Genomic DNA, 24,724 nt, shown 5'->3' on the forward strand with positions numbered 1-24,724 from the left:
AGTTTTTTCATATTTTTTTTAATTTTGAATGGAAGCAAAGAAATATAACCAACCGTACCATGTCATGTCAACCTATACAATTTTATGTGTGTTAAATCTTGCCAGCCTAAAATCATATAACTACAATGTCTTGCCAGCCTAAGCACTTATATGTGCACCATATCTTGCAAACCTTAATAATCATATGTGCATCATGTCTTGCCAGCCTAGATAATTTTATGAGCACTATGTCTTGGTAGTCTAAATAATTATATGTGCTTCATGTCTCGCCAACTTAAATAATTATATGAGCATCATGTCTTGCCAGCAAAACTTTTATATGTGCACCATTACTTCCTATCCTTTACTTTTATATGTGTTCCATATCTTGCCATACTTTATGATAATATGTGTACCATATAAATTTTTTTATGCTAGTTACAATGACTTATGTGTACAATTCCTAAAAGCCTATATATTTTGATTTTCTTGTAAACACGTGTAGACTCGTTTATATAATGTTATTATGAAATGCTACGTATGGATACAAAGTTTAAAGCTAAATGTATTTACGAATACATTTGATTGACAAGAACTGTTTGATAATTGTTTTATTCCAACCTGTAATGTCATATTAGAATCACACTATATTTTTGCCATCTGCGGCGGTTAACAAAATGTATGTGTATGGATCATTGTTTGAGGTCAATTAATGCATGATATCTTAATGCATTATCCGGGGCTTGTATATATATATAGACACATATTGGTCACTGTGTTAAGTTTAATTCGTGTTGACCATTAAAATGTTTATAGGTTTATATTACCCGCTCTTTAAACATTAGAATTTTGATAATTTCTGTAACAGATCTCTTCCTTTGAGTAACTTTCTATAATAGTTCCCTCCCTTTGATTAAAATTTTATAACAGTTCCCTCCCTTTAATTAACACCGATACAATGAATTGACTCGATCGCATCAAGATTCCTGTCTAATGTTGTAAGGTATAACTTCATGCTATTTACGAATTCAAATATCATCTACATGCTCATTAATTTATCTCGATTTATTGAGGAAGCTCTCCATTTTAGGAATATGATAATATCATTAAGCGATTAAAATTATAATACGTGATCCTCCGTTCCATATATTACTTAACATATGTTTTAAACATATCATTTCTACAAACTTAAAATTTTGTTGGCTTGTCAGTATTATTATTGCAGTCCCTATTTTTTAGTCTTCGTGGGGGTAATTTTTATTATTTTTTTTCTTTTTTCTTTTTTATTAAGAAAACAACCCAAAAAAAATGATAATAAAAATTTAGATAATAATTTTTAATTTTAATTTAAAAATCTGGATTAATATTTAATTTTAAAAGTAAAAAATTTTGCTTTAGTGAAGAGCACTAGTTACTGTGATATATTCGTAACTATTAAATAAGCACCATCTGTTAATGTTGTCAATTATACCACTTGTTAAGAACTGAAACACTCTTTTTGTCGTTTCAAACTTACAGGTATAAAAGCCAAACTATTCAGAATAAACAAATATAAATAAGAAAAACAAAGTTCACTTCATAGCAATTTATTCTACTGGATGTCATATTTCTACAACACATATTAATTAGTAAAGACAGAACCAGAGTCCTGGCATATGCTTTGCTAACAAATCAAAACATTAATGACGTCCAATGAGGGATCATAAACGATCCCCAATGCATTCTTGAAAACTCTATTGGAGATCTTGTGGATATCTCATTAATATATTTCCATTTTCGTAATCAAATATAACAAAAATAAAAGTTCCTCTTGAAGAATCCAATATCACAGTCTTTTCTAATTTCAAATAATTGAAATATATTTAGGTGTATAAAAGAAATCACGGTATTTGTTCGGATTACACTTGGATTATAGTTTTCATTTGCCAACAATTGAAAACTTTAAATGTCAGTATCAGGAGTACATATCGGAAAATGTCGATTTCTGGAAATATGGAAAATACTGGCTAAACTTCGGATTCCAGGTGCTGTTGTTATCACCCCCACTGGACGGTGGTATAGGTAGGTAGGATGAAGGTATTGTGTACACAGAACATATCTAAAAATAAATGAATACATACAGTTGAGCTATTACCTTATTAAATAGTTTGTTTGTAATCAATTAGTCTAATAATAATAATAATTCTTACATAATTTATTGTAGGTTATAAATGACATAACTTGAATAGTAATATTTTTATTTCCAACAACAATCTAGGCGTTTTCAGATGTCACTGATGATTTACATTCTTTAAGAAATGAGATTATTAACATCTAATGCATTTGACTAGCATGCTATTCAAAAAGTTCCATTCAAGAACGTTCGGTCGAAATCTTTATTACCTTGAAAACCCCCTCAACAGCCTAAGCATCCATACTTGAAGACATTACAGAGGATTTTATCTGAAAATTAAGAACATCATATGAATAGTATTAAGACAAATGAAAAACCCAACTCCAAAAATTCCTGTTATCGCATTTATACTTTGAATTGAAGTTTGAGGATTTTTGTATCGTATATTTATCTTATATACATTTAAAACAAAATTGTACATACTAGTAATAGTCATGGTTGTTGTACTCAAATGATAAAAAACATTCAAAAGTATATATAATATCTATAAAGAAAATTATATCTACCGTTGTACTGCTACGTGCTGTCGACATACTGCTGCGATTCTGCACGCGCATCTTAGCCACCATATTTTCAGCAGAGTCAGCGCGTGACTCGGCATCCTCGAGCTCTTCTGCCACCTTGCGGTATTTAGCGAGATTAATGGCTGCAACCTCCTCCTATAAAAATAAATTTCCATATTTATCTTTATATTCAACACAATAAACATGTTCTTAGATAGAGAAACTATAATACAGAATGTTACGGTCCTTTAGTAGCTAATTAATACACTCCTAAATATGCGAGTGGTAGTGGAACATTCGACCATGCACAGGAGAGAAAAAGAATGTTAAGCTAAAACAATACGTGGATGGATATTCTAAATCTATTAAAAATATTTTTAGATCTAAAAAAAGATAAGACTTAAAAGTAAACTTACAGCCTCTTCGGACTGGCGCTTGTATGTTTTGATCTTAGCTTGGAGTTTATCAATAAGATCCTGCAGTCTTTCTTGATTCTTTCTATCCTCATCCACCTGGAAGGCGAGTTCCTTGAGGCGACGATCAGCCTTGCGGGCATTCTTCTGTGTTTCAGCATGTCGCCTTTGTTCAGCCTCGTATTCAGACTCCAATTGTTGAATCTTAAACGAATTTAACATTCATTGGTTTATAAAATGAAGTTTATTATCTTCGGTGCTCATTGACATTTATAATTAAAAAACTTAAAGAAGGAAGAATTTAATGCACAATTATTGGAACTTGAAAGATCGACGTAAAATAATAAATAAAAACATACAGAAAAAGCTACGAGGTAAAATCCTTTTAAGTTTCATGTAAAAACCCTTAACAAGTTCAAAAATAAAAACTGTAATAAATACCCTGGTTTCTAATTTTGCGAGGATCTTCTTTCCTCCCTTTAGAGCAGAAGCTTCGGCTTCGTCAAGACGAATATTCAGTTCCTTTACTTGAGACTCCAACTGATGTCTCATTTTCTCAACTGATGAACTATGGTCTTTCTCGGATCGGAGTTCATCAGCTAAACGCTGAGCATCTAATGCAGCTTTCTTTGATTTCTCGTCGGCAGATCTTACTTCACCACTCATTTCATCTAAATCTGCTTGCATTGCGCTAATGTCGCCTTCGAGCTTTCTCTTTTGGCTGCTGACACTCTGTAAGCTAGCTGCGAGCTCATTTACACGATCTGCAGTTTCAATCAGCTCATTCTCAGTTGCCTTACGTGCTCTCTCTGCAGATTCAAGAGCAGATCGGATTTCTTCACATTCGACTTGAACGGCGTTTGTGCGTCTCTCGGCCATTTCATAAGCTTCACGAGCCTCATTGGCCTTTCGTTGTTCATCTTCGATTGCGGACTGCATTTCTCTAAGCATCTCCTGATATCTCTTTGAGTTCTTCTCTGCATCTGCTCTTGAGCGATTGCTAAGATCAAGGGCTGCTTCAAGTTCATTAATGTCTTGTTCAAGCTTTTTGCGGACCTTTAGAGCTTCTTGTTTTCCTTTGGTTTCTGCTTCTAGAGTTGCATTAACTGAATCAAGGGCTCTCTGGTGATTACGTCTGGAATTAAATCACAAGTTAAAATGAAAAACAACTATAGTTATTTAGACCACATTTATCTCTAGATAAATATTTAGATTATTACATTTCACCTAAAAATAATTAGTGTATTACTAAAATAGATATATAATTGATATTTAACACTTTCAGATACGATGATATATGACATATGAGGAATTCAAAACAAATTCAAACAAACCTTGTGTTCTCAAACTCTTCCTCTTTTTCGGCAATGCGCCTGTCAATTTCTGTCCGAATGCTTGCAATTTCCAGCTGAGCCCGAGAGACCTTTGCTTCTTCTTGTTCAAGTGCACCCTCGGCCTCTTCCAAAGCAGCCTGAAGTTCTTCTTTTTCCATTTCAAGACGACGACGTGCCTTATCATGTTCGTGCATGGCTCTTCCAGCTTCATTTGTCTGGTCATTTAACTCGTGAATTTCATCTGAAATATATAACCCGGCATTCTGTTATTGAAATAATTTAGAAAATATTTAAGTAATTTTCTTTTAGCATTCCATGATATAATTCTAAATGCTATAATTCTGAATGTATGTTTATTATTTTAGCGTATTATCATGATTATACACCAATACAGGTGATTTGAATTGTTATTTCTTATTGTCGTACATCAAAGAGTCTTTGAAAGTTGATGTATGTCTGTGACATTTTTACGACATTGTCTAAGCCGAATCTTCTGTGAGTATATATGAAATAAATATGGAACTTCTTAAATATTTTATAATTATTATATAACCCGAAAATGCTGTTTCGGCGGCTCATTTTTATATTGCACTTTGAAATAGACACGAAAAGCATGGTTACATTACAATAAAACAAGTAACCATGTTATAGAATATCTTTTTGTAAAAGATCTGACTTATCGAACTAATTCGTTATCATTTAAAATCAGTTGAAATCTGAAGTTCATTAACTGATTTCGCATTAGCAACAAATTTGAATGTATGTAACTTATTCCTTTAGGCATGTACTTATCTCTTGTGTATAATGCCTCGTTGTAGTAACTACTATTAATTCTAACACTCACGTGATTTTGTCACTATAGACAAAGAAGGAAAAAAACTGGTGTTAAACTGCCAATAAACACCCGTTAGGGACTACTTGTATATGTGCTGTTATGTTTTCACCCTCGATTGTATAGTTTACAAAGCATTTTAAAGCAACAATTAAAAGCATTTTTATTTAAATTTTCAGTTTGTATAATGATTTCTTTTCATACAATACCGAAATAATATCTCACATACACTAACACCACATATTAGATCCATATCAGTTAATAAATATTTTGACAAAACGCGCCAATCCGTAAGCAGCGTAATGACGTCATCGTAAGTAAACAACTCATTCATAAACACGCTGACGTTATTTCATACAGACAAGAATGATAAATGGGGCACTGATGTAAACACAATACGACGTAAGTTTTTAATGTTGAAAACTTGATAAAATAACGTGTTTTTTCTTATTATTTCTTTTGTCTAATAATTTCTCTATCTTCGCAACAGTAGGGTGCGAAAATCGAACAGCGTTATAGGAAAATCGGCACCGGAAGTTATTTCCGCTTGAAAAATAACATTAGTGATTTTCCTTATTTCATCGTGTTAGAATCGAAATAACATCGGCCTGAGAGGTGTATATCGGCTATTTAACACCGGTTTTGTCGTTTTGATGCGACAAAATTAACCACTCAGGCCTACGGCCTTCGTGGTCAATTCCTACGCATCAAAACTCCAAACCGGTGTTAAATAGCCGATATACACCTCTCAGGCCGATGTTATTTCTTAAATATATATTGATATATCGTTGGTATTTATTTGTTTATTTGTCGAATTATAGAGAATGATCATTGCATTAACTTTACACATACTGAAGATATGGAAACATTTTAACATGTATAATTTTACATACCTGCCAAGTTTTTGTTTTCCCTCTTTAAAGAATCAATAGTGTCACCGGATTCTTCAAACTGAATTTTCATGCGGTAAAGTTCGGCAGAATAGCTGCGAGACTCCTTTTGCACACTGTCAAACTCGTTCTGTAGGGTGCGTACCTTGGCTTGCCACTCGGCAACTACTTTGTCAAATGATCGGTTTCTCTTCTCGAGCTGATTAACAGTGGCATTTGCTCTGTCTGCATTGACAACAGCATCTTCAAGTTCTCCCTGCAGTCTTGACTTTGTCTTTTCAAGATTGTTAATTTTTGTATTTGCAGTGTCCAATGCAGACTCGCATTCCTGAAGTTTGGCTTGGAGCTTTCTTTTAGCCTCTTCAAGTTCATCGGCACGAGCCATACCTTCGCTTTCGTATTTGACACGCCAAGACTGAGCCTCAGCATTTGCTCTGGAAAGTTGTCTCTGCATATCAGCCTTTGCTTCTGATTCTTCTTCAAGTTGTTCACGGAGAGCATCAAGGTCAGCTTGAAGATTTCTGATTTCGGTGCTGAGTTTTTGGCGAGCCTATAATATAATGTTAATAATTGTAGAAGATATAAATATGTGCAATAAACATTTGTATGTTGAAACGACTCATCCAAGCGATCTAACCTTGCTTATTCCAAAATCCTCTCATTTTCTCCTTCTCTGTTTTTAAGTTTTGTGATATGTTAGATTTAGTAAAAACAATGTTGACCAGCCAAAATTAAATAATAACATCATACCTTAAAATAATGTTTAATATTTTGAACGCAAAATGAAATCAATCTCTCTGCACGTTTTTTAAGAAACAAATAAAACTGAGTCATATGTGGCTATTGAAGCATGCAAATTTAATTTCGCGTTTATTTTTACAGATTGATATAAGATATCAAACTTTGTTCAATTCGATAATATTCATTAAAAGGTAATATAAGTTCAATTAGGGATGAAAGTAAACAAAATGCAAGGATATTTATGAACGTACTCGGCTTTCGTCTTCCAGACTGCGTTTAGCTTCATCCAACTGTGATGCCAAGTTAGATTTTTCTCTTGCAAGCTGGTTCAAACGGCTCTCGGCATCTTCAAGTTGACGAGTAAGATCAGCATTTTCATTCTGCATTCTAGACTTTGATGAGTTGAGGTCACTGATGGTTCGCTGGCTCTCTTCAAGTTGAGCATTGAGGTCTGATATCTGGGCCTCAACTTGTTTAGACATCTTTTCAGACATTCCCTGTTCAACAAAAAGCAATAAAGTGAAAAGTGGTCAATTCACTGATATAGCATGCATGTAAAATTAAGGTAATTAATATTTTGATATATATGTTTAAACATCAATACTAGTATCTCATATCAATTTCCAGTCAGCTTACCTTATTTTTAGACACATGCTCAACCTGTGCATGAAGGTCGTCAATCTCACTCTTGAGCTGCATCTTCTCCTTTTCTACTCTGAAAATCATTATACACATTTCACAGTAAAACTATGCACATTTAAGATCAAATACTGCTTACATTTCAAAGCATAAACCTTTTTATCTGTTAGAGTCTGATAGGAGGTTTAATCTTGTCATAAGTATACTTTTACACCAACACACAAACGTAATTTTAAAAGTAAAACGATACGATATCAATAAATGAAAGTAACTCAATGCTTAAAATTATCACAAGAAAGATTTTGGCAGAAAAATGACTCGATAATATTACAAGCAATAATTAATACATTATTTTACAAGCACCTCTGTTTGGTCTTTGTAAGCTGGTCAACTTGGTCTGCCATCTCGTTGGCAGCGTCATTGGCCTTTTTGCGGAGGGATGCAATCTGGGACTCGGACTGAAGCGCTTGCTCTTCAAGGTCACGTCTGAGCTTCAGAAGTTCCTGTTCTCGTTTCTTGTTCAATTCAACTTGAGCAGCAGTAGCACCACCTGCTTCATCAAGACGTTCACCGAGATCTTCAAGCTCACGAGCGATTTCGGTTCTCTGCTTCTCAACCTGTAGATAAATAACCATATAACAAAATGGAGATAATGATAAATGTTATATTCACTACTTCTTGTCTTTATAACTATAGCTATTGCATTGATACTTGAGCACTGTACATATCTGAAGTTCACCCTATTCCAAACAATTTCTAAAAATAGTTCAAAATAACACTTACCTTAGATCTAGCTTGTCTTTCAGCTTCAAGCTCTTCTTCAAGTTCCTCAATGCGAGCCAGGAGTTCTTTGATCTTTCTTTGGAGTTGAGCAACCAAACTCTGTTCATCTTCGAGTTTGGAATTAAGGGATTTAATTTCAGCTTCCTTCCTGTTTAGAAAAAATTATATGAAATAGGTTCCAAGAGAAAAATGTATAGCTAATACTTCAAAGTAAGCATTATATTGAAAGATTTCTTCGATATTTGTTTATAGTATAAAAGAAATGCTAAGAAAAGGAAACTGAGGTTATTTCTTATTTTCTCTTTCAATTTCTGCAGAAATTCTGAAAACATACTTCTTAACATTTCCCTCGAGATCAGACTTGACACGTTCAAGGTCTTCAACAGCCTCTTGCGTCGATTTGAGATCAAGCTCTACCTTCCTTTTTGCCTTCTCAACATCAGCACGGACCTTCTTTTCTCGCTCTAAGCTGTCTTCCATCTATAAATAGTTTTTATATTTATAAATGGAACAATTCCATATGGAGAATTATCATCAGTGGAATCTTGAAATTGTTTTCATTAGATAGATTGCTTTATAAGTATAAATAAGGAAAACCATTTGTTTATCTAATGCAAGTTTATGACAATACAAAGAAGCGATAAAAAATCGAGAGATACACGAAAGCACATAACCTTATTAAATACCTTCTTGGCTGCAAACAAAGCAACCTAAGGAATAGAGTTATATGTTTCTAACTCACGCCAAAAAAAACAACAAACGATGCCTTTATGTAAAATATACACATATTACATTCTCTCTATTCAGTAGGCATCAATACTTTTGGCTAGGATGGGAAAATCTCCCAGCCACATAATACTAGATTACTGTATTTCATTTAAAAACAATAAATATTGCATAATAAACATTCAATTTTATGATTACCTCATCAAGTGTGGATTCCAACTTCTGTTTAACTTTGTTCAAATGGTTTACTTTGTCTTCCTCTGCAGCTAAGGAATCTTGGGTTTTCTTTAGATTATCTTCAAGATTCTTTTTGTCTTTATTCAGCCTGCCAATCTGTTCGTCTTGCTGAGCCATTTCACCCTCAAGAGTTTTTATTTGATTGTCCTTTGTCGTTTTATCCTGTTCAGCCTTCGCGAGGGTGCTTTCAAGATCTTGTATATTTGATTTCAACTTGTCTGATTCTTCTTCCATCTTTTTCTTGACAGCTTGAAGCTCAGCTGCCGCTTCTTCTTCATCCATGCATCTTTCTTCAAGATCCTTGATTTGGGCTTCGTAATCAGCCTTCGCTTTGATGAGGTTCTCCATTTTTTCTTCGTATTCACCCATTGTGTCTTGCTCAGCTTGAAGTTGGAAGTACATGTCGTCCTTTTGTCTTCGTAAATCAACATTTTGTTCTTCAAGTTCTTTCTTTATTTTTTCAATCTTTGCAAGCTCTTCTTTGCACTTCTTGAATTCTTCTTCCATCTGTTTCATTTCATCTTCAGCGCGGGCGGCACTGAGAAGTGGCTTTACCTTTGTGTAAAGTTTCCACCATTGCCAGTTCTTCAACACCATCCATTTACGGATGTTTCGCTGAATTCTGGACAGTCCGGTTCTGTTAAAATATAAAAGATGCGTATGAATAGTCTTTGGTCATAATGGATATGAAAATACCTTATTGCATGTTTTCCGTTTAAGATTACTAAATGATTAAATTTATATTTAATAATACTATCTATCCAGACAAATAAAGTCTTCTACAATTCTTACGTAAATATATAACAAACTGTATCTTGATTGTCTTAAAAATGTATCTCAGTTGTAATAAACTTCAATTACTTCAAAACGACTAGGGACTCACCTCTGATCTTGAAGTTTCTTGTACTGTTTGCGCATACTATAACCTCTAATCCAGGCCTGGAATAGGGAAACAATTTTGGATAGACGTTCATCACGCATATCTTCAAGCATACCCAACACACCAGCTTTGAAAAATACCTTCGTGTTACCAATTTTATACTCGTTTGGATCCATTTGAAGAGCTTCCAAGATTTTTTCAGTAACCTGTTTTCCGTCAACAAATCCTTGTGGAACAGCGTTCGGGGCCAAGATAGAGTATCTGTAGAAGAAGAGCAGTTATACTTGAATTTAAGGACGTAGTGAGACTAAATAGTTACCACTCGTTTAATAACACTGCCATTAACATTTTTCAACCTGAAACTCTGAAAATTCTTCAATGAATTTGATTAATTGTCTTAATTAAAACCGTTCATTGTCAATTTTGTGATATGAACAAGAAAATTTGAAGTTGGTCATCAAAAGTATAGAACCTGGACTGCATGTAAGTGTAGAATGATTTGGCTCTACAACGGTGGCATATGATTGTCATTTTTGGTTCTAACAAGAAATCACCTTTGTTTGAATTCGGCGTAGAGTACTCTGCTGGGGAATCCCTTTCTACAGATACGGATTCCTTCAAGTACACCGTTACACTGAAGCTGATTGAGTACAAGAGCGGCATCAATGACACCTGGAGACTTGGTCTCGTTAGGAATGATGCAACGCACAAAGTGGGGGTGAGTAGTGTACAAGTTCTTCATCAGCTTGTTCAGAGATTCCTGTGAGAACGAACGGTTAAAAACGATATTAAAAGTTAGGATGTACAACAAAATACCAAACTAAAAAATATAAATGTACATTCTTGATATTTCATTCAGAAAACGATGTCAAAATGTATATAGTATGATGGTTATTTACGTAAACGTACAAGCAAATACTGATATAAATTCAAATTTGATACAATTTATTATAATCAGCAAAACGTTACCCTGTGAGTGGCAGAAATTGTCTGGAAAGCGGAAGATTTTCCTTTCTTTTTTCCTCCACCGCCTTCAGCTGAAAACAATGAAATATTTCCATTAAAGCAAAGTATATGACTTGCAAAGTACACTTCTTTGACCAACAGCTTTGACAGTAAAATAATTAATTTAATTAATTTATCATATCAGCTGAAGAAGTCAAATAAAGTGAACATATCTTGTTGAATTGTGCTGGTTAATGAGTTTTTTTATTATAATAGATGATATGTCAAAAGGACTCGTTGCTCACACATGCAGGTTGTCAATTATAGATAGAGGAACACAATGTCTGAAAGCTGCAACATAATAATTTGAAAGGTATGTTGTTTCGATCCGCGTGGCTAACTATATTTTAATGTATACGAAGTAATATGATGTCACTTTATTGTCGAAGAAAAAGTTACCACAAGTAAAAATAGGCAAACCAAGAACATTTAAGTTAAATCACACATATGTGTTTTACAGATACATATATCTAAGTAACGTTCTTACCTACGACAGGTGCGGCGAATAGGGCACCCACAAGGGGTTCCTTTGACTCGCCAAGTATACCAACAACTGTTTCATTAAGTGGATCCTTGTTCTTTTCTAACCAGTTAGTAATATTGTATGGTACCTACAAGTTGTAAGTTCTATTATGCTTTATTGTGTTGTAATAGTACAGAGGTCTTGAAATGTTAGACTATAATTATATCTACGTTTTGTAGAATGTAAAATATAACCTTTTTAGAGGTTATAATTCTGATGAGTGGGAGATTGATAAAACTTTATAAAATTGTACACAATGAAGGCTTTTCACCGAATGCGAAAGATATTTTGAAATAATAATTTAAATGCATTTTAAGCTGCAATACAAATAATAGAATATAATTATCATGTGATACAGCAAATTGTTTGATGACTTCATTTAATTACTATGATCTTAATATGTAATGTTGTTAACATGTACATATCAGATTTAAAAGCTTTTTTGGGCAAGATTTACTTTGTTTTTAGTTTTTCAACCATATAACTAGTCTTTAAAAATTATCAACAAACATTTTGCGTTCATATAAGCACTGCTTTTATATAGGGTTTTAAGAAAATCGTATGTGTATTTTCATAAAAGCATATGCTATCAAAGAGAACTTACAGCGCCGGCATAGTGACCTAACTCAAAGTGAGCGTTGGCACCGCCCTTTCGGCTTTTAACAGGTTTCTGGAAGTTCTTGGTCTTGCCAAGATGGTTAATCATCAGTTTTTCCTCGAAGGTCTTGTCAGAGGCTTTGGGGAACATGCATTCTTCTTCAAGAATAGATAAGATACCCATAGGCTGTAAATAAATTAACAGAAAAATGAATTAGGAGTTAAATTTTCATCTAGAAATTTGCGTTTTTTATTCCTAAAAAAAGTGTTTACCATTATGATTACACTTCAAATAACGTCAAATAAAGTCATCCCTTCAAGTTTAAAATGATAGGTGTGCTTAATTATTATTCATGCAAACACATCTTGAAATATATATCATTTCAATATACATGTTAATGCAAATCTATTTTTCATTGATTCATTCTTCTGATGATCTTTATTTTTAAAACGAAAATCATATTTATCTATTTAATTTTATTAAACTGTAAGGAAAACAAATTTGTGTAACATGTGTAAAGTACCCTTTAGATTTCTATAGAAGACGAATATGTTTTGTATAAGATATAATAATGATAAACATGTTTGTTACCTTTTCAATAAGATCAATGAAAGTTGCAAGCCCAAGAAGTCGATAAAATTCCCACGGGTACCTTCTTTCGATTCTTCCTTTCCCAGTCAAACATGTGAGGGTTGAAAAACTCTGGGTCTCTCATTGGTGTATTTGATGCAATTGCTAAAAAATATTAAACTATAATTGTATCAAATAGGTATTTACTACGAAACAATATATGATAGCGAAAGTTAAATTTTTACCCGCGATCATGATAATAATACCACTACGACAGCTTTATATTGTTTGTATGTGTCTGCTTGGGTGTGTGTGTGTGCGTGCGTGCGTGCGTGCGTGTGTGTGTGTGTGTGTGTGTGTATGTATGTGTGTTCGAGTTTGTTAACCTCGACACCACTTGGAGCACAGAGCTTAATAACACACCTTGTACTATAGAATGCCACTGCGAAAGAGATAATCATTGTCACATTTTCTTTATAAAACCGTATGAGAGCTTGAAAGTTAGAACATAAATTTAGACCAAAAAAAGAAGAGGTAATGTTTCTTTCTAAACAAAAAGAATTTAGGAAGACAATCTTCAACCTTCTTTGTAAATATAAATGATATCAAAAGGCCCTGTTTCTAACCTATCTGATAAAGTTGATACAATATCCAATATTGCACAGTTAATTTATTATGTTTTATGTTAATGTAGATCCGATGTTACTATTTAATAATATAGTAAAAGAAATTATTTGTTTGCTTACGTCAAAAATTTCGAAACCAGCAATGTCCAACACACCAATGTAGTAGTTTCTCTTTTGTTTAGTATCAAGGGTCAAGTTGACTCTCTTGACCAGCCAGTCAAACATACGGGCGTACATTGACTTGGCCAAAGCACTGACCGAGTAGGTCACCTGATCTTTGTTACGACCTTGAGTGACGAATTCTGTGCCGACCTTGATCTTTGGTTTCAAGAAGCCCTTTAACAAATCTCCACTGTTCACACCAAGCAAGAAAGCAACCTTTTCGGCCTCTGACAATTACAAAAATAGTCATAATTTAAAGCGATATATACATCTATGGGTAATATAGAAGACTCGTACTAAGACATTGATAAATGGAATTATTATCAAGTTTATTCTATGTTTTTCGACTAAATGTGCATTTAATAATTACTAATTTTACCTTCTTACAGTTATCCAAACATGCAAAATAAAAACAAGTTGGGCCATGCTTTACCAGAATAATATTGTGGAAAAAATGAATCAATAAAATCGCAAAAAATTGAAAATATTGCAGGCTCGGTTTGATTGGTATTGTTCATGGACGGTAATGATAACTTGATAAGTGCACACTACCGCCCACGACCCCTAGCGCAGGCTTAAGCAGAATTTAACATTTGAAAAGAAATAATAAAATTTATGCAACATTTACCAGTAGTGCCATCAGCTTCAGCCTGTTCTTCTCTTGGATGTTGTTTCCATTTCATCTCGCCGGCGTGTAAGACAGCGGCAGTGATTTTGTACAAACTGTTCTTCTCGTCCTGGGTGAAGCCCAACACGTCGTAGGCTTCCTGAAGACGAACAATAAAGTAATCACAACATAACCAAAAATGATCATTTAAGTGATATCTTAATAACAAAATATTGCCAAAAATATTCACCACACATGATAAAATATAATAATAAAATAATCATTATATATCAAAATGTGATTACAAAGTGATCACTACATAAAAGATCTGACTATAATGTGAGCACAATATAATCATAACAAAATATAATCATAGAATTATCTCTATACATTTATAATAAAATGTAATAATATAGTCATCACTACATAAAAATATGACTATAATGTGATCACTACATAACAAAATGCAAAAAAAGGCCGAAAAACTATTTGAAAAATCCTCCAAATCAGCGTGCATTTCATCAATATATCGTATACTGTTTCAAACTTCTCCATTACTTCCTTTGATGCATATAATTGAACTTATGCCATTTGGAAGTATTTCGATTGGTATTTAATAATGGAGGTGACTGTAGAATTTCAGGACATCAGATAGTTATTAACTTGGATATGCTTACATCTGTCATTTTCATTTCTTCGTCATCATCGATACCGTCAACAGTAAGTACACCTTGGTTGACAAATGAGTAGAGACCTGGATCCGGCTGAAGTAAGCACATCTCTGAAAACGATTAGAATGAATGAGTTCAACTAAACTTTATAATAATAAATATTACGTATCGTATAAGGAACACTTTGAATCATAGCTTTTTAACTTAACAATATAATCTTTGAGAAACAATAAAATGGAAGAACAAAACATATCATATCCATTGAGGGTCAAAGACAAGAAGGTTTAGATAAAAGTTTACCATGGTATTTAGGATAGACATTTGTCATTATCTGGTAGAAGATGTGGTAATTTCTCTCAGCCGATTGCTGGTATGTTACACGAGACTTCTCCAACAGGTCTGATATAAAAGAAACCAAAGGTAGACATTATAGGTAAAATATAGACATTGTGAACATTAAGCAAGAACGAATTATAGGAAAGTCAAAGATTACCAGTAAGTCAAATTAATGTATGCATAATTCCCTTTAACTTTAGGTATCGTTGCCAGGCCATGAGGCTATTTCATTTTGACTATTAAACGTGTTATTCTTATGTCCTATATATTTAATTAAGACATGGTTAAAAAAAAATATTCACTTACAAGTCTCGATATCGGCTCCAGCGATTTTTCCAGTGGGACCAAAGTGGATACGGATAAATTTACCCTGTGAATGAAAATAAGAAATATGGGTATACTATATGTTATGAATTTCCTTTTGAAGATTTTTCAACGTATTTACAAAATACAGTGTCTGGAACCCCATACACAGACACGTGTATTTGCACATAGAATCTAAAAGTTTAATAACTTATATGTATGTTAATCAATTGATCAATATGAATATTTTAAAAGAAACCAAAAAAGAAGATTCAAAATATATCAAAACTGTCATTAAGTAAACTTCTTTAATATTTAATGACACTAAAATTCGGAGTACTTACGTCACCTTTACATTTTGAGGTGCTATATTATCCACATGGTGGAAGCTAAAACAGAAGTTTTAAAAGGTTAGGAATAAGGTAAAAAATATGCAGTCAACTGTCGGAGCTTTCAAAGAAAGTTCGTGCATGAGGTTTTACTAGGGTATCACTTCATCGGGAGTAACTAACTGGCTTGAGGATTTTGTAGACAGAAATATTAAAAAGGGAAAACTAAATAAAATAAATAAATATACAAATAAGCTTGTACAACCGATGTTCTAGGTGAGTGTAATCAATTAAATCTTACGAATTATGAAGAAAAAAGAAAAACACAACAAAAACACACACAACAAAACGTTTTACTATTTACAGCTTTAGAACATCGATGTGTATTTTGCTTATCATAATATGGTGAAAGATGAGGTGACACGCAAATTGAAGTCTTATGACACGTTACAGAAATAGGCGAGACAACTCAATGTTTTGAAAAAATAATAACATCAGAGTTATCTCGCTTCAATCAGATAGTCGCACAAACGGACATTTAGGGAATGGCGAAGACTTTTGTTCAAACTTCCTCACATTAGCAAAACAGTTTCTAGATTTTTGGAGAAAGAAGTTTGAACTAGCGTCTTCTTTCACACAACTATATATATATGAAATGAAAAAGGTAAGTTCTAAATGATACGATAAACAAAGGTAAAATTATACTGACACTCGGTGACTTTAATAGATTCAAACCATTACAATAAGACTAGAAAGGTGATCGGTAACAAAACACAGGAATTCTAGACAGGGTTGTTTGGTTTTACTGTAAATATTTTTTTACATGTTTAAAGGTGATCAGATATTATTATTGTTAACATTCTAGGAAAGGATATGCACACGAGTAGAACAACTTACGAATCTAGAGGAGTTGTTGTTACGGGTTGTCTTCGCGTTACCGTAAGCCTCAAGTACAGGGTTAGCCTGCACAATCTGATCCTCAAGGGTACCCTGTAAAATAGTTTCAAGGCATTTTAAACTTTAATGTAAAATACTGCATACGATAACACATTTTATACTTCAACAGATAATTCAATGCTATTTACATTCTCAATTAAATGCTTTTTAACCCGATCCTAGCATGCAAGGATAGAAACGAGTAGTCTAACAAGTCCTGGAACTTTACTACCCTTACATTTATCTGCTACAATACATTTCTCTACAGTAATTGTTTGAATAAGATGCTGATGTAAAATTTCCTATAATTTGTATTACAGTATATAACATTTGATGAACCCAAGGATCATAAATTCTCTATTCAAATGGACTATGAATTGCAAATACATCTTGATGTAGACTAAACGTATTTCAGTATCAACGTAACGTTACCTTCTTGGAGGCCGCGGCGGCTGCCTTCTCTTCCTCTGTCTGTTTCTGGAGTTGAGCGGCGACCTTGGCGAAGTACATGATTACTTTCTTTGTGTTCTCAGTCTTACCGGCACCAGACTCACCACTAATCATAAAATGCGAGTAGAATATGCATGACTTAGTAGGTAACGTATGTACGTTTATAAATATATTTTCTGTCAAGTTAAATGATATACTTCTAAAAACTGTAAGAACCATACAATAAAATTTCCATATTTAAATGAATCAGTCAGTGTCAACAATTAAAGAGGGTGATATTTTATAAATAATATTCCCAATCATTTCACTACGTAGAAACTTTAAGAATTTCATACTTTCATATAAAATGCAAATAAACTCACGTGATCAACATGGACTGGTTTTCACGATCTGTAATCAAAATGAAGTCAAGCGTAAGTGATATACATGTATCAATGTCTTGGCAGACAGTTACAAAGTTATAACAACTGTATATGAAATAGTTTTAAAAAGAAATTCTCTACATTACAAGCATCGCATTCAAGAAGATTATGAATCTTGCTGAACGACCCTTTGTCCTTCAGTTTTGTTTATCATTTAATATTTTTTGAGATATACTTTAGAAACGTAAATTGGTGTTATTACAAATGCTATTGCTTTTATTTGCATCAATGATATTTAATATTACTTCTTGATTAGGGCTTAATAGATTGTCCATATTATTTTTATAATAAATTCACTACAAAGTACTGGTCTTCAGGTATTGTTTGTTTTTGTGAGTTTGTAAGTGTTTATATCATAATAACGATAACGGAATTAGGAAATGCAGGGCAGCTTATAGCGAGATAAATATAACGACTAATAAACGTGTGTGTTTATTTTCTATTAATTACAGGCGCGTCAGAACATGAGGAAGACACGATAAAGTATAAACAAGTATCTTCAGCTTTTTAGAGATAGCTAATAACTTCTCCAAAAATAAATACCGCGAACGTACTTAGAGGGCTGGCTAGAAATTTCACAGGTAAACTAAGGAATTACGTTTCCATAGAAACCACTTCAGCATTGGAAATATAATAGGTTCACCTACGTAAAAACAAACATCTTGATAACTGCACCTTGTCAAATTTCGGAGCTATAATAAAATGAATCTTACGAAGGTAAAACAGTTATCATCCCAGATAAAGTTGGCGTGAATTCAAAATTATGACAAAGCAGATGCCAAAATGTCAAAAATATCACACATAAAAACATAAGTCTCTCATAAAGCTGTTCAATATTGGGAAAGCTATGAAAGGTATGTTGTATGCAAAAAGTTTGTTAAAATTGTTAAATATGTTGTGTTTGGAAGGTGATTTTTTATATCTATCGTAATAACCGCCAAATAACCAGAATAACCGGTAACAAATCCTGATAACTTTATCCTTTATAATCAATTTTGAGGTGGAGAGAAAAAGTGTGAAAATATTTTTAATAGATAAGGCATTTTGTTCACATTGATGATCACAGACCAGTGAATTTTGTTCCCCAGACTATACTCGTATTTGTACATAAATATGGAACAAAAAGGTCGTACGAAACAATATTTCTGGTAGCAAACAATAAACATACCCTGCAACATGAACTGGAAAGCGTTATCAGCCACGGAGAACAAATGTGGTGGCATTTCCAACTTCCTCTTGCCACGGTACTTGCTAATGACGGAGTCCAGGTAGATTGGCAGACGACGGTAGGGGTTCACAGCGACGCAGAAGAGACCAGAGTATGTCTGCAATGCAAGAATTTTGAAAAAGAAAATACAATTTCACTTACATGTTCTTGTGATTGTTTCATATTAGAATGGTAAATAAATGTCATTTTATTTTCAGAGAATCAGTTTGTTAACGCCAATTGTAATTGTTGATTTATGTGTATATATAGTAAATTGTTAATACATATTGTTTAAGTACATACATAGATAAATCCATTGAAATATCTCTGTCTCAGATTGTTCAACACAGAGGCTTCGTTCAAGTAGGTCATGTTGGCCATGTCATCTGTCATCTCGAACTTAGGTGGGTTGACCTGTTGGAGGTCATCCTTCTTCACTGTTCTATTCTGTTTGAAGCAAATGAATCCAAAATTAAAGTTGAAAGTCTCATTAAGTTGATTGTTTAAATTTACAACATTATACTTTAATGAATATTGCCGACATTTTCAATCGTGAATTACTTTCATTTACATGAATTCAATACAGTAGTAAAATTATAAATATTGTGAATGCAGAAAACTCCAAAATAATGGCATGATTAACGGTTTTAAGTACCTGGCTGCTGCTAACAATCTTGACTGTGATTTCGTCACCCTTAGATGAGACAATGTCTGCTCTAGCGAAGCCTTCCTTCTCGTCAGGAACCCAACAAGCTTTCTTGCCATCAAATGCCTGGGTCTGTTCTTTCATCAACTTCATACGATCTACCGCCAGGTACTTGAAGTCCGGGTCCTGTGACCAGTCAGACGACATGGTTACGGTTTTTTAGGTACCCAAACAATAAGGAAAGAAACGAAAAGAAAACCTCCTGTTTATCCAAGACTCGAACTGCTCGTCGCTGACTGAAATGAAAACAAAAGAAACTAATAACATACGTAAAAAGAAAACAAAAGAAAGGAAAACTTTTTTATATACCTCTTGCTTAACTAGAAAGTTAATACAAAAATATTTTTTGTTAGTTTCAGTAAATCGTTGATCTTTACAATGAAGAGAAATTTGGTTGTTTCTTTGGCAAAGTTCCAAGACAGAACTTTGCTGAGTCAGTTTTTGATATCTTATTTCGCTTTCCTTTTCTGTTGCTGATGGTTTTTGTTTATCAATTAATCTCTCAAGTTTTAAGGGTTTTTTTTTCCATTTTGCCTGCCAAGAAAAGTTTTATACCCATATTATTCATTTTTATTCGCTTACTTATTTGAACATTTATACTACAGAGGCCTTCCATAATAGCAAGTCATAGCCAGCTTTTTTAATTGTTTCTGTTTCTGAGTAAACAGCAACTTTATATTATGCTTTCTTGAAGAAAAAAAACAATCATAACGCAATCAACCCTAAAGAAAAACAAAACAAAAACAAAAGAGACAAAAAAAGAATAAAAAAAGGAAAAAGTAATAAAAAGGAATTCGTAAGAAAATGAAAATTTTTTATGGTAAATAGGTCCATGGTAAACATATTAAAACACGGGTCTTTTAAAGGGACACGAGTATGAACTATTAATGTTAGAAGGCGGCCTAAATCATGGTTATTAAGAATGAAGTCTTCGATTTTTTACTTTGGCACAGTTCAAAAAAAAGAACTTTGCTGAGTCAGTTATTGAATTTTTTTTCGATTTTTTCACCCCTGCCGTTTTTCGGTTTATGTTAATCAAATCATCACTTATATAATATGAATCATGTTCTTCACCTGCCAGAAAAGGGTGCTATATATCATTTTTTATACATGCATCAAGTATCAAAGTTGTTTTTTTACCGCATTCTTCATTTAATTCTTTTACTGACTTTTGAACATTTATACCATAAAGGCCTTCCATATAAGCAAATATTTTCTTATGCCAACTATAATTGTTTCTGATTTTAAGTCAACGCATTTAATAGACAGATATACCCGGAAATAACATAATTAAAAATCAACATAAGAAAATTAATGTGAGACAAAAAAACCCCCAAAAAACACGATCCAACAAAAGAAAAATTTCTTAGATCTTTGATGCACAATTAGGGTTTTTTAATCTATCAACACAAATGGAAGATCTACAAATGAAAAATACTATAAAGAAATAAAGGCTATGGCTTGAATGAAATGATTTGATAGCAGTATCGTCTGCTGTTTGATATATTATGTATTGCTAATGCTTGCTGTTGTCTTTGTTTTATAATGCATTTTTTTCATTATAGAATTACTTTATATATGTTACTGCATTGTACATATTTCATTTCTTGATTAAGCGTGCTTTATCAAATTAAAGAAGTCGAAATGAAACCAAAATAATTCTTGCACGATGTGATAAATTTATATCATTCTTGTAGGATGTAAAATAGATTTATGTCATTCCAAATTTACTTATGGAGCCAAAAAAAATTGAATAAAAGCCAAATTCGTTAATGGTAAATTGGTATAAAACCTTAATTTTACTTATGACGCCAAAACAAAATGGCAAAAAATTCAACTTCAATTTCGATGCCAGAACGAATTGGTATAGAAAACCAAAGTTACATATGATGACAAAATATAATTACAAATAACTTGACTTCAATTTTGATGCCAAAAATGAACTGGTACAGAAAAAAAAATGCACATGATGCCAAAAATAACTGCAGCTTTAATTTTGATGCCAGAACGAATTGGTATTAATTTTTCTTTAAAAAGAAGAAGAAGAAAAGAAAAAGAAAAAAGAAACCAAACGAAACAAATTAACTTATTCTGCCAAAAACCAGGTTGGTATAAAACCCACACTTATTTACGATGCCAAAATAAATTTGTGTAAAATAATTGTAGTCAAAACAAATAGGTATAAATATCAAACTCCATTTTGTTGTATGAAAAATAAAAAAAACCCCTCATATTCCCCATAATATGTCTGTTTTATACACATGTAATAATATAACTAAATCGATTTGAAATTTAATTCTTCTTTATTATATTGCGAAAATAGATTGGTATTTTTTCTTTTTTTCTTTTTCTTGTCACGCTCAAATATATAAGAATGAAAAACGAAATATATCTATAATAGACAGTTCTCATGAGTACTGCAGCGTAATGATTTTTTTTGTTCACCATTTCTGCTACTTCCTTGTTATGTAGGAGCGCCTCCGTGATAATGGCTTCTGTTTCAAGTCATTGAATAACATCATTAGAGAGGTTTTTTTTTACTTTTCATGATATGTATAGATTGTTAATTTTACTTTCTGCATTATTTTAGTTATTTGTTTTATTTACATTGTAGTCGATTTATATTGACTTTATTTTACCGTTCTACGTGTGATGGCAAATATATTGTGTAAAATGTCATTCTAAATAGCTATATAATAGAATTTTCATTTTGTTGATAACTTTGACATACATATGTTTTATTGATACTGTCTTATACTGATAACTTGAATTTCATTTTCAATTAATTATGATTGATTGATATTTTCCAACGGAACGAAAAACGAAAAGAAAAAAAAAGAATTATTTTAATGGTACATTTACCTGTTACTTTTATAATTATATAATTATAATTTAATGATTTTTTAAAATCCAGCTATATCCGGTTAGTTGAGAATGTTTTACTTTAGCACAGTATTCCGTAGATTTTAACACAGATTTTGTTTCCTAAAAATAAAATGTACCTAGAAATATACATTTTCAAGTTATAGGTTTTGAAGGATATTTATACATGTCAAGGTAGGGTGTCACACGGAACTAATAAATAAGGTGGTAGGATTTAGGGTATAGGATTAGGAAGGTGGAATAGTGTGGTAAAATTATAACTCATACTTACAGTTGGGAGTGAGCAAGTTCTGGTGTGCGCACAAAATTTCACTTACCGTTTTATACGATTTCCTGGTATAACCTTTGAAGAATGTTTGTAAGAAAGAATCTGATTGGTTCATTAGTTTAAACTAATGTGATGGAACCAATTAAAATCAACGTTATTAGCCTCTCGAGTAGATTCTCTAAAAGGAATTTGCTTATCAGCAGGAACTGTATGTTAATGTTAGACGATAGCGAAATTTTAGGAAATGCATCTCTAGGTGAATTACCTGTAACAATTTAGTCCGTCGGCTGCTGAGTGTACGCAGATGTTATTTTAGAAAGAAAAGAAGATAAACTATTTTCATGCCTATATGATAAGATGTAGATAATCAAAGCATAACAAAATATGTTCAACATCTGATTTACTATGATATTTTAACAAAATACAAAAAATGTATAGAAAAGAGCGACTAATTGTATAGATACTCATTTCGCTAGGAACATAATTAGGGAACTTTTCATTATCAAAATTCATGAATCAGTTTTGTTTGCTACATTCTGAGAAAAGTTAAACATATACAAGTACTTGAACTTATTCAAACATAGCCTTCAAAATAACGCCATTCAGTTCATTTCCACCTGCAAAAAATTTAGAAATACAAAAATATAGAAATATCAGTTACGGACAAAATGGAAGTGTCGGGCAAAATGTCTCGGCAGACAGTAAATGAAACCCACCGTTAGCTGCTTATTATTAGACTACACATCAAATGGCAGTTTATAAGTAATAAAGAACACACGGATAATTAGTGTGTTGTTTCCTTACCGCCTACACTTCCTCTTCCTTGTTTTCCAAAATATAACAAGAACGAACATACGTGTTACAAGAAGCGGTGCCATTGTGGCCAAGGTGTCTACCTCCTGATCCAGTGATCATTGGTTCGAGTCCTACTGAGGTATACTGGTTATGTACAGAAAGCGGTCTCTAGAGTAGTTTGAGTTAACTTCAAGCGTTCTTTACAATCTCGCTTGATTAATATTTTTTTTACTTAAAAATGAAAAATGATTGATCATTTATGTATCTTTTCAATATCTACTTTTGTTAACGTGCATTTATAAACGCAGATTGGTTTGTTTTTTGGTCTGTGTGTGTGTTTGTGTATCTGTTTATGTGTTTGCCTGTCTGTGATTTACAAAAATAGGAATACGTATACGTACCCGGATGTACAATGCTCAGTTGATGCACGCGCTTAAAATTCAGACATAATGCTATTTGCATTAATCTTTTGTTTATATATATCTAATTTAAATGAAAATACCATAGATGATTCTACAGAAACTTTTACAAATTGCAGAAGAATAGAAAAGAATAGAATAATAATAGAATAGTACAAATAGAATAGAATAGAAACGGGTTAATGGGCATGCGCCCTGTGTAACATCAGTGTATATTTTGTAATTCTAAAGAGTTGATATCATTAAACTATTGAATGCTCTTTGGGGTAGAGTGTCCACTTAGGTACATTATGCCCATTTTTCTATAGATGCGTCTTTAAGCGTTTTTGCGGTTACTACACCTAAATTCTGATTGTAGAGTTGCTTGCAAGCATAACCAAATCACAAATCAAAATGAATAAAAAATACATTCTACATAAATCCATTTCTTGGATATATTTGCTGAACTGTGAAAATTTTGATTTTTTTTATATATTATAAATAAAAAGATATCTACTTCTCTTTATTTTTTTAATTACTAGGCATTGTCAAGCAATGACTATGACAATTTGAAGTTTGTAAGAGGAAATTATATTGTATTGCTGCCACGTCTGTACTCAATATTTTTGTACCCGATTACAAACAACATATTAACCATAACCTTTCTTTGATAATGCACTTTTGTTTCAAATAAGAATAGATAAAATGTCCTTGAATATGTTCAATTGAAATGACAACTATAATTGATTTAATCTGATTTTAATTGAAGATTTTCCTGCCTGGAAGTAAGATTGATAAT

The 24,724-nt window shown here is 32.6% G+C and overlaps 1 pseudogene; it reads right to left on the bottom strand.

Moving 5' to 3' along the window:
• Positions 1-1,549: 1,549 nt before the first annotated feature.
• Positions 1,550-22,789, bottom strand: LOC132716838 (myosin heavy chain, striated muscle-like; annotated as a pseudogene).
• Positions 22,790-24,724: the final 1,935 nt, after the last annotated feature.

This window comes from Ruditapes philippinarum, unplaced genomic scaffold (genome assembly GCF_026571515.1).
Source record: "Ruditapes philippinarum isolate M1 unplaced genomic scaffold, ASM2657151v2 ctg604_1_1_1_1, whole genome shotgun sequence".
Taxonomy (NCBI): domain Eukaryota; kingdom Metazoa; phylum Mollusca; class Bivalvia; order Venerida; family Veneridae; genus Ruditapes; species Ruditapes philippinarum.